The 9,960-nt window shown below is 36.8% G+C and overlaps 1 long non-coding RNA gene across 1 annotated transcript; it reads right to left on the reverse strand.

Annotated features, from left to right (window-relative positions):
• Positions 1–5,914: 5,914 nt before the first annotated feature.
• LOC123621538 lies at positions 5,915–6,331 on the reverse strand. Its single transcript, XR_006729177.1, has 3 exons — positions 6,248–6,331; positions 6,065–6,146; positions 5,915–5,931 (listed from the first exon to the last, which is right to left on the reverse strand). It is a non-coding gene; the product is annotated as an uncharacterized LOC123621538 (long non-coding RNA).
• Positions 6,332–9,960: the final 3,629 nt, after the last annotated feature.

Genomic DNA, 9,960 nt, shown 5'->3' on the forward strand with positions numbered 1-9,960 from the left:
GAAATTGATATAGAAGAATTAGTTGAAAGAATGTTTAATGAAAACATTTATTTGTAACTCTGTCCAGTCTACAGTCCTCGGCTCTACCAGCTGAGCTATCGAAGGGTTCAGGATGTGCATTATTTGTAACTCCGTAACATCAAGTCGTCTAAAAATAAAAATGTAGTGATGGAGTTGTGATTTAATCACAACATACAGATGGAAAAAAAACCATTGTTTGGTGTACAATTTTTAATAATATGACTCAGTTTCTTACATTGTCTCTTTAATTGAGTGGGGCCAAATTATATTATCAAAACTAACAACTTTCATTTGATAGAGCAACTATCAGTAAATATTTTGATTATTGTGTGGGCTTGATCCATACCTCATCTTTTTCTTGCATATTTGTCCTAGGTATAATATGATACTTCATATATAATGGTTGTTCAGGATGTGGTCAAGGTGTAAATGAACTAAATTTTTTTAAAAAGATAAATGTAATTACTTGCTGCTGCAAAGAACACCAGGCAATTCTGACATATGCTGAATTATGGTCAGAGTTGAAGAAGTTGTGTTCACTGAATATGGTTTTCAGCATAGCCTAGAATATTTTTACCAAAATATATGAGGTAGAAAATGATGCTTTCAAGTAATGTCTATAAGTCATATTTTAGTGAAAATATAATTTTTTAGTATCTTATACTAAAAGCATTATAAGAAAAAAATTACACTTTGAGCCCACTTACAAAAATAAAAAGCACTTTCATTCATACATTTTTGTTTATGTTAAGCCCCAAAGGTAAAATGTTAAAGTGAACATTTTAAGTATGCCTATTAACAACTACATTAATAAATCTGTGCTTCTCACTAGTAAATGGGTCAAGAGGATCCAGCCTTCCATTTGGGAGTTGAAAATTGTACCTTTAGGGACCATTGGGTACATAACCAGACCTGAGGCGAAACACTAAAACCAGTTCTCACTCCACTGGGTAAACAACAAATGGGTAACAGATTTATAAGTAGGTCAAAAATAATTTTTAAACTTATAACTGTCAATATAGATAAAAAACTCAAGTGAAAAAAGTACAAAATAAAATGGCAAAATAAATTCTATTTACCAAACTCTTTTTCAGTAAATATTAAGTTCTTAAAATCAAAACAGGTTATTTTAAAAATATCTCTTCAATATTGCTAATGCAAACATATCTAGAATATCCTTAGGAGTATTAAAGTTAGTTACTTTTTTAATGACACAAAATAAGATTCTTTTATAAGTTAATGAAACAAAAATATTATTTACTTTGACTCCAAATCCTGAACATAGTAGTTAATCATTAAGTTTATTCAGTAACCTCTGTGGTATTTTAAAATTAAAATGCTACCATCAATGTTTGATGATAAATATATCTTGAGGTTCAGAATACCTCCTACTAAAGGGATCAGATAAATTTACTATGAATCAAAATAAATGTATGTGATGATAAAATTATCTCCTTACTATAAAAGAAATAAATTAAGTAAATTAAGTCATAATACCTAGATTTATAGTTGGGGAAATATTTTTCTCAGGGCTTTTGCTAATCATATATAATTAAAATAAGATTATCTATAATCCTTTTTCATATTTAATCAAATAAGTTTATTTCTTTATTAAAACCAATATTATATTTTAATCATCCACACATACGAATGAGGATTTAACCCCTCAATGCCATCATGGTTATGAAAGCTATTCTTACTCTAATTTCTAGGCACATTTTACAATAATCAAGAAGGCAAAGAAGAATTGCATATTCTTAGAGTATTTTAACCCAGAATTTATACATAATAGGCATTTACATCTCTTAGAATTTACTCCAAGAAAATGTGATATGATTTTATTTTCACAATGCAATTTTAATTTATTGTCAGTCAATTGTCATTTACTGAGCTCCTAAAATGTGACAGAAATGCATCAATTCCTTTGGTATACAAAAAAGAATGATATTCACTCTCCTGGGATCTAAGACTCAAGAGGAGAAATGTGAGAAATCATTAAATGTTTTATTTTAAACTTATAATACAATTGGTGTTACTTCAATGAAATTTTCTTTAAAGTGAATAAAAAGCATAAGAAATTGCTTCTGGGAAACATAAGGCTTTGCACATTCATCTGTAGTCACCTCAGAAAAGTGAGCTTTGTTTTCTATACTGAAAGTGTTATCTGGCAACCTGATGATAAAGGAGCCTCAGAAATGTAGTTTTCCAGGCTCCATTCCATGTAACATCGGGGAAAAAACTGTAAGAATTATAATTGATGACAAAGGTTAATGTGGACACCTTTCAACATGGTATACAACTCACAACCACCAAAACTACTGAATAAAAGTTTATGTTGTATCACTTAGTGGCTTCACTTAGATTGCTCAAATCCACCCAACCCTGAAGAGTAGATATTATCCTAAGTTTGAAGATGAAGAAGCTTAAATGACTTAACCAAGACAACTTGGCTCAGTTTAGCTTTAAAATATAGTCTATTAAACACATGAATTTCCCTTCTATATGGACATGGATAATTTATATGTACTTGGTGCATTCATCTCTTAATATTATATTGCTGGAACTTTTCTCTCAAATTTCCATTCTAGCATTTACACAAATCATAATACTTATGATTTTTTGTATAACTTCAGGAGAACAATTTTATTATCGCCAACAATGATACTATTACTTTGAATGTTTCAAAAATGTGAAATCCAGAAATTTTGTTTTAAATCAAGCTACCAAGTATAAGGAACAGTTGATTCAATTTTGTCAATGCATATTTTACTCAAATTTACTCAATTTTACTCAAATACTTCATGCATAGAAATTAAATTATAAACTACTATATTAAATGTGAAATATTTTATAGAATTATATTTAAGAATTTGTTTTTAGTTATTTGCCACTTTGCACATGAACGTGGTAGAGATATTGAGGCTATGATAAATAGAGAAAATTTAGAAACACATATGAAAACAAAAATTTAATTTTTATCCAAACAATAGAAATATCATGCCTACTGTAAACTAGTTTTAAGTAGAATAAGCCAATTATGATAATAAACATCAACAGTCCAGTATCAACATAAGCTTGTTAATGTTACCTTTGCTTCAAATTTTATTTTAAATATAGGAATTGATGAGGATGCTCTACAGGTGGATGGATTCTCATGGGATTTTTCTCAATGCAGATAAAGGTGTAATATGATATTAAGAATTTATTCTCTTTTTCTCAGATGCTTACATAATAGAAAACCTGCTCAGAGTTCTCCAGGGATCATTGTTGATGTGACAAGAGGCTGTAGATTTACTTCACATTATAAACACTGCCACCTTCACATGGAAGATTCAGGTGTCAGATAAGGTCATTTAATAAAGTTTTATGTTTAGTAAAACTTACTGTTTTAAATAAAAAATTTGAATCGTCCTTACTTATGGGGTTTTTAAATAAGTTTATTTATTAATATAATGTTTTATTATCATTCTCATTGACTTTAAACAATTTTAATCTTTACTTTTGCATATTCAAATAAAAGTCCATGCAAAGTATTTCAACATATGACCTATACTGGATTGAATAGTTTCTCCCCCAAATTGATGTCCGCCTGAAACCCAAGGCATGGCCTTATTTGGAAATAGGATCTTTGGATATGTTATTAGTTAAGATGAGGTCATTCTGGATTAGTGTGGATCCTAAGCAAATATTAATAATTTGTGTCCTCATAAGAAAACAGAAATATGCAGGTAAAAAATTATGCTAACATGAAGGCAGAAATTGAAATTATGCATCTACAAGCCAAGAACACCAAGCATTGCCAGCAACCATAAAAGGCTAGAAAAAGGCAAGGGATGATTCTGTATTAGAGGCCTCAGAGAGCACGGTCAGGATGGCAGGTTAATTCTGGGCTTCTATCCTCCATAACTGTGAGAGTATAAATTTTCGTTGCTTTTAGCCACCAGTTTGTATTTTCTCAAGGAAGAGATAAGAAACTAATACATGACCATACTTTGTTTTCATTTCAGTTTCTCCATTTCAAAGACCTCTATGTTTAGTTTAGAAACTTATACCTACATTTTAAGTTTGTCTAAAATCATTGTTTTTCCAGGATGGGATTACTTTTTTTTTTTTTTTTTAACTTTACAGAGTGGCATTTACAGTATCAGACTAGATAATAAAAACGCTAAAAGTCTAGATTCCAAAGAGCCATTTCATTCAGGTCTGGCTTAGAAAAGACTACTCATTTTTTTTTTTCTTTCTAAAAGTATCCCATATGAATGTGGGTAATACACACACACACACACACACACACGTGATGCACTTCTTTTTGTGCATTCATGTAACAATAATTTTATCTCAAGCAGTGTATCTACTGGATGTTTTAGGTGACAAATTTAATATATTAAAAAATTAACCATAATTAAATATTAAATGACTTCAAATTTATTTGCTGATTTTAATTTCTTAAGGATCTCATTTTAAAATATGATATTTTGCCAGGTGTATTGGCTCATGCCTGTAGTCCTAGCACTATGGGAGGCTGAAGCAGTAGAATTGCTTGAGCTCAGGAGTTTGAGACCAGTGTGAGCAAGAGGGAGACCCTGTGTCTACTAAAATTGAAAAATTAGCTGGGTGTGGTGGGCGTGGTGGTGTGTACCTGTAGTCCCAGCTACTTGGGAGACTGAGACAGGAGGATTGCTTGAACCCAGGAGTTTGAGGTTGCAGTGAGCTATGTTATGATGATGCCTCTAAACTCGCACTCTACTGGGGCGACAGAGTGAGACTCCGTCTCGAAAAAAAAGATGTTTCATGTGGAAATGTTTAGAAAAGGCCATTCTTTTTTATGCTAATTAAATCAATATTTATTTGTGTCTCCAAGTATTGAATCATCTGAATTTCAAACCGTTGAACTCTTTACTCATGAAAACGCACAAGGATACATTTTATACTTTATATTTTTCTAAGGGAATTATTGCTTTCATTGAGTAGAAGGAAAAAACAAAAACAAAAACCAATACTCAATAATTTTTTTATAATTAAGAATTGTGTTTAAATGCAAGTGATAGAAAACCTGACTAGAAGTAGAATAAACAAACAGGTGGTTCTTTTTCTCCACGTATCAATACATAAGGGCTAGGCAGTTCCAGCACTGTTTCAGCTACTCCATGCAAATGCAAACATCAGAGGACCGGCCTCCTTCTTTCATTCTGTTTTATTAAACTAACTGTTGGCTTTTCCCCTCATATTTATTTCCCTGTGGTTGCAAGGAGGTTGCTGCATCTTCAGGCTAATGTGTACATTCTCGGCAGGAAAAGGGGGGAAAGCAAAGACACATATCTCTGTTTACATCAGAAAAACAAAAAAAGTTCCATAGAAACCTTCATAGCACACATTACATCTCATTGGGGGGGGGGGGCAGCAGCGCCATATTTCCTCTTTTAATATAAATTAGACAGAGAAACCTGAAACTTACTGTGTATACTCTGTAGTGGATAAAGATCAGAGAAAAGCATTGCCCGTCATTGCTAAGTATGCCAACCCCACTGTGGTTAGTTTTGTCCATGTACCTATGAGTCTCTTTCTCCCTCCCTCTCTCTCTCTCTCACACACTTTCATTTGTATATATTAGTAATTTTAATTCTGATTTCCTTTACTTTAGTCCTTTTCTCCATTACTCTCAAGATCAGCTAAAATATAGGGCAAACATGCTTTAAGTCTTTTAACATGACCATGACAAGTAACTTAAAAATACAATATGACAGTTACACAAAATAATAAACGGCATACGGTGCTTAGAATTTTAGGAAAATTAGGTCAGGCACGGTGGCTGACGCCTGGTAATGCCGGCACTTTGGGTGTCTAAGCTGGGAGGATCGCTTGAGGCCAGGAGTTCAAGACCAGCCTGGGCAACAGAGCGAGACCCCGTCTCTACGGAAACAAATGAATAAATAAACAAACAGTTTTAAAATCTAGTAATAACAAAAGAACTTTTAGGGACACTACATCCTAAACTACTAATGTCGCATTTGTGTTAATCAGTGAATGAAAGCAAAGCACTTACCACATATACTTCTGAAGAACCGCCTGCATGGTCTTCCCCTTGGAAATGCCCCGTGTGGGGAGGGGCGCCTGTCCCAGAGAGTCTGAAACACAACACCACCAAGTCACCTGCACGCTCGCACTCGAGGCCGTGACAGGAAAACGACCACACTCACCTCAATAAGAAGGTATTAGAGGCACATACCCGTCACTGGCCCGTAGGACGTCTGAAATATGATTAGGCATCTGTTCTCAGAATTGTGTGGGAGCAAAGGGCGTGGAAACCGAGGGGCTGAAGCTCCCCGGGGAGGCCACGGCACGCGCTGTGGAGAAGCAGTATGGCGCCCGCACGCTCGGCTCCGCCTCTGCCTCCGCCTCCGGTCTGTGGGGAAGAGAAGTGACTCAAGGCGGCTGGTGCTTCGTTTTCAAGAAGCTTCCAGTTCACCGGTGGCGGCAGCTTTTGGGCACGTGAGGGCAGAGAAGTTCTCCAGCCCTTCCGGAGCCTGCTGACTGCCGGGAGTGTGAGGGAAGGAGGCCCGAAACCCGGCCTCTCCCGCCATTCCCGCCATTCCCGCCTCTCCCGCCTTTCCCGCCTCTCCCGCGTTTCCCGCCTTTCCCAGGATTCCCAGCTCCCCAGGGGTTGGTCTCTGCCGGTATCTCCCGCTCCTTCTGCTTCACAACTTCTTCCCACGGAGTGTCCGGTAGGTTCTGTCACTTTTCCCTCAGAATTACCCCTCAGTATGTTTTGTTGTTGTTGTTGTTGTTGTTGCTGTGTTTTGAGGCAGAGCCTCCCCCTGCCAGCCAGGCCGGAGCGCCGTGGCATCACCGTAGCGCTCAGCAACCTCAAACTGCTCACCTCAGGCGACCCTCTGCCTCGGCCTCCCACAGTGTCATCAAACAGGATTGCAGGCCTGCGCCACCAGGACGGCTGGGATATGGCTTTTTTTTTTTTTTTTTTCCCATCTGAAACTTTTTCTTCTTCCTGAGGCAGCCTGGCGTCTGGCGTCTCTAGTCAGCCATCTTGCCCGCTCGGTTCCCTGGGTTTGCGCGCGCGTCTGCACCCAGCGCGGGCGCGCTCCCTGCGCAGGGCCTCCGTCCTCCCCGGAGGAGGGTTTAATGCAGCGGTTTTATTGCTGCCTGCGAGTGGCTTCCACGGTTAGCATTTGACAAGCCTTTAGTATAAAGGGCCAGATAGTAAATACTTTTGTGGGCAGCATACATTTTCTATTGTGTATTTTTTATAACTCTTTGAAAATACAAAATTACTCTTTTATCATACACCGGCCACTCTTCTCTTGGCGATCTTGGCTCTGCTCCCTTGCCCTTGGCCGACGGGTCCATTCAGTCCAGGGAGAGCCTGAAGATTTTATTTCCGTTCACACTTCACTATTTGACTTGTAAAATAGAACAGTTCCTTTTTAGTTTATCTCTCTCTCTCTTCTTTTATTTTAAATGATGTCACACTGAACAGTAAAAATTTTCATCCGTTTACCAGGTGTACCGTAGGGGCAGAGAGGGAGTAATCCCTTTCCTCCCGTCCCAAGGAATCATGGCGAACACCCAGTGAGAAAAGAAGGTTAGCAAGAGAGAAGCATGACAAATTTATTATGAGTGCAAGGACGTGGGAGTCACACACGCAGCAGGAGACTCAAAGTAACTGAGGTTTCTGCGTCTTCCTGAGGTTACAGAGAGAATCGGGCGCGAAGCATTACAAGATAGGCTGTGGGGGAACCAGGGCGGGGGAGCCCGTCCGGCAAAGTCTGGCTTGTTATGCAGATGAAACTTCACTGGAGGCGGCTCTCAGAAAGAATAGAAGGTAGCCTGTGGCAAAGGTGTCTCTTTAAAAGTATCAGACTTTAGTGACATTTTCCTGTGAGTTAATCTTTCCAAGATCTGGATAAGGAAGGCCTCGGGGAAAGCCCCTGTGCCTCCCCGTTTAACTGGCTGTTTACCTCACTCATAGAGATTTTCCCACAAATGCAAATCTCCCCCACAAAGCACAGCTTTTCAAAGCTATCCCTGTGGTTTGCAGCCCCTATGAATAGCCGTATCAAAATATGTCGAAGAAGTAACATTGGTCGTATAATATTCTAGTTTCCTTCAGTCCCCCATTGAAACTTTAATTTTAGAAAGTTTCACATATTAAAGCCCAGGTTGGTAGCTTTGGAGAGATTTGGGTTCGAGTTTATGAGACCAGAGATTGGCAAAAGGGACGATAATAAAACCGTAGATTGGAACAAGCAGAAAGAAACAAATTTGAGTACACTGTCCCATGTCTTCTTGAATCCGTCTCTTGGCCCTGAGAATAGATTGGTTTAGTTAAGCAGCTGTACCTCATTTTAGGCGACTATGTGGCAGATGGGCTCTCAAAATTAGACCTCTATATATGATGTGGTCAAATAGATCTTTAATGAGGAGCATTTCTATGGATGGAAACAGAAAGAAAAACAAAGTTAGTGTTTTTCTTTTTTCTCAGTAGTTTATGAACTAGTTTTTCTAGAGTCTGGAGAGCAGTCAGCTGAGAAGATTCCTAGATTTGGGCCCAAAACATTTTCAGTTGGAATGGACAGGCAATGGCAGTCTCACAGATTCCCCTGGATTGCAGTTAAAATCAGGTATTCCAGTAAACTTCTTAGTTCATCCATCTACAGGCACAAAGGCTGATTATATACAAGTTGCTGTAGTGATTTCTCCCAAAGTTTATATCAGCTTGTCTAGTTTCTGTTCATAGTGCTTCAAGAAAAGCTAAGTTTTCATTTTTAGTGATTTTAACTCAGAGGGGTGAGAGAAAAATTGGAAACATTAGTCTGAAGAGTTGTAGCCAGATATTGGAGAAAATGAAAAATTTAGGGTTCAGTCCAGATGATGAGAAACTCAACAACAGATAGGGCTATAGGTGCACTATAGTTTGCTTTTGAACATAGTTATTATTTTTCTCTAATTTTACCACCATTTCTACTAAAGATATTCATGGTAAGATTAATATGTTTGCAAAATAAGTTTAGTCTTTAGATTTATTATTTACATAAGTTTAACAAGAATAGCAATTGCTCACATAGGCTCTTTTTAAAAGTTGAATTGGTCAGAAGTTTTTCATAAGGAATCTCAGATTAGACTTTTAAAAAACCTCTCCATTCTGCCCATGGACTGTAAAAATAAATAAATAAATAAATAAACCTCTGCGTTGGCTGCATACCGTATATCTGAAACATAATTAAAAAAAATAAAAATAAAAAGCCTCTCCAGGCTAAGTAGACAAGCTGAGAATTTGACTCTTCTTCAGACTGTGTCTGTAATACCTATACTAATTGGGTGAATTTTTGATTTTTGAGGTCCCCAAAATATCCTGAGGACTCTGGGCCTGCCAGAAAGTGGCATTTTTTTACCCATCTGTATTTAATGTATCTCCATGGGGCTTTATGTTGTCTTCATAAAAGTCAATCTCAATCTCTCATAGATGTCTGGCCATATGAGAAAATATGACATTTTTGTTAAAGCCTTGGGAAAATAACCAATGTCTCCAACTATATCCTGTTACAAAAGAAAAGAGATTCTTATGGAACTTCTACAAACAACTGTATTGCCATAAAATAAGAATACTCATGAATAGTTTTCAAATTTTGGAGGAATCAGGTAAAGAGAAAGGTAAATGTTTCAATTTTGCTTGCCAGTGTGTAGTTTACCAAATTTCTGTAAGGGTATAGATTAAGAGAAAAAATGTTTTCTTAACTCTGGAAATAAAACATTTAAAAAATAAGCAATTATTTTAGAAAACTTATAGAATATCATTTCAGCACATCAGTTCAGTCCCATTGAACTAATTCTTGCTTTGCTTGATGTTAGGTTAGCAATTCAACCATTTTTATCCAGTCCAATGGTATGGTCTCAGACTTGTTAGAAACCTGTATCTGTCACAGT

The sequence above is a fragment of the Lemur catta genome, chromosome 16 (assembly GCF_020740605.2).
Source record: "Lemur catta isolate mLemCat1 chromosome 16, mLemCat1.pri, whole genome shotgun sequence".
In the NCBI taxonomy this organism is placed as follows: Eukaryota; Metazoa; Chordata; class Mammalia; order Primates; family Lemuridae; genus Lemur; species Lemur catta.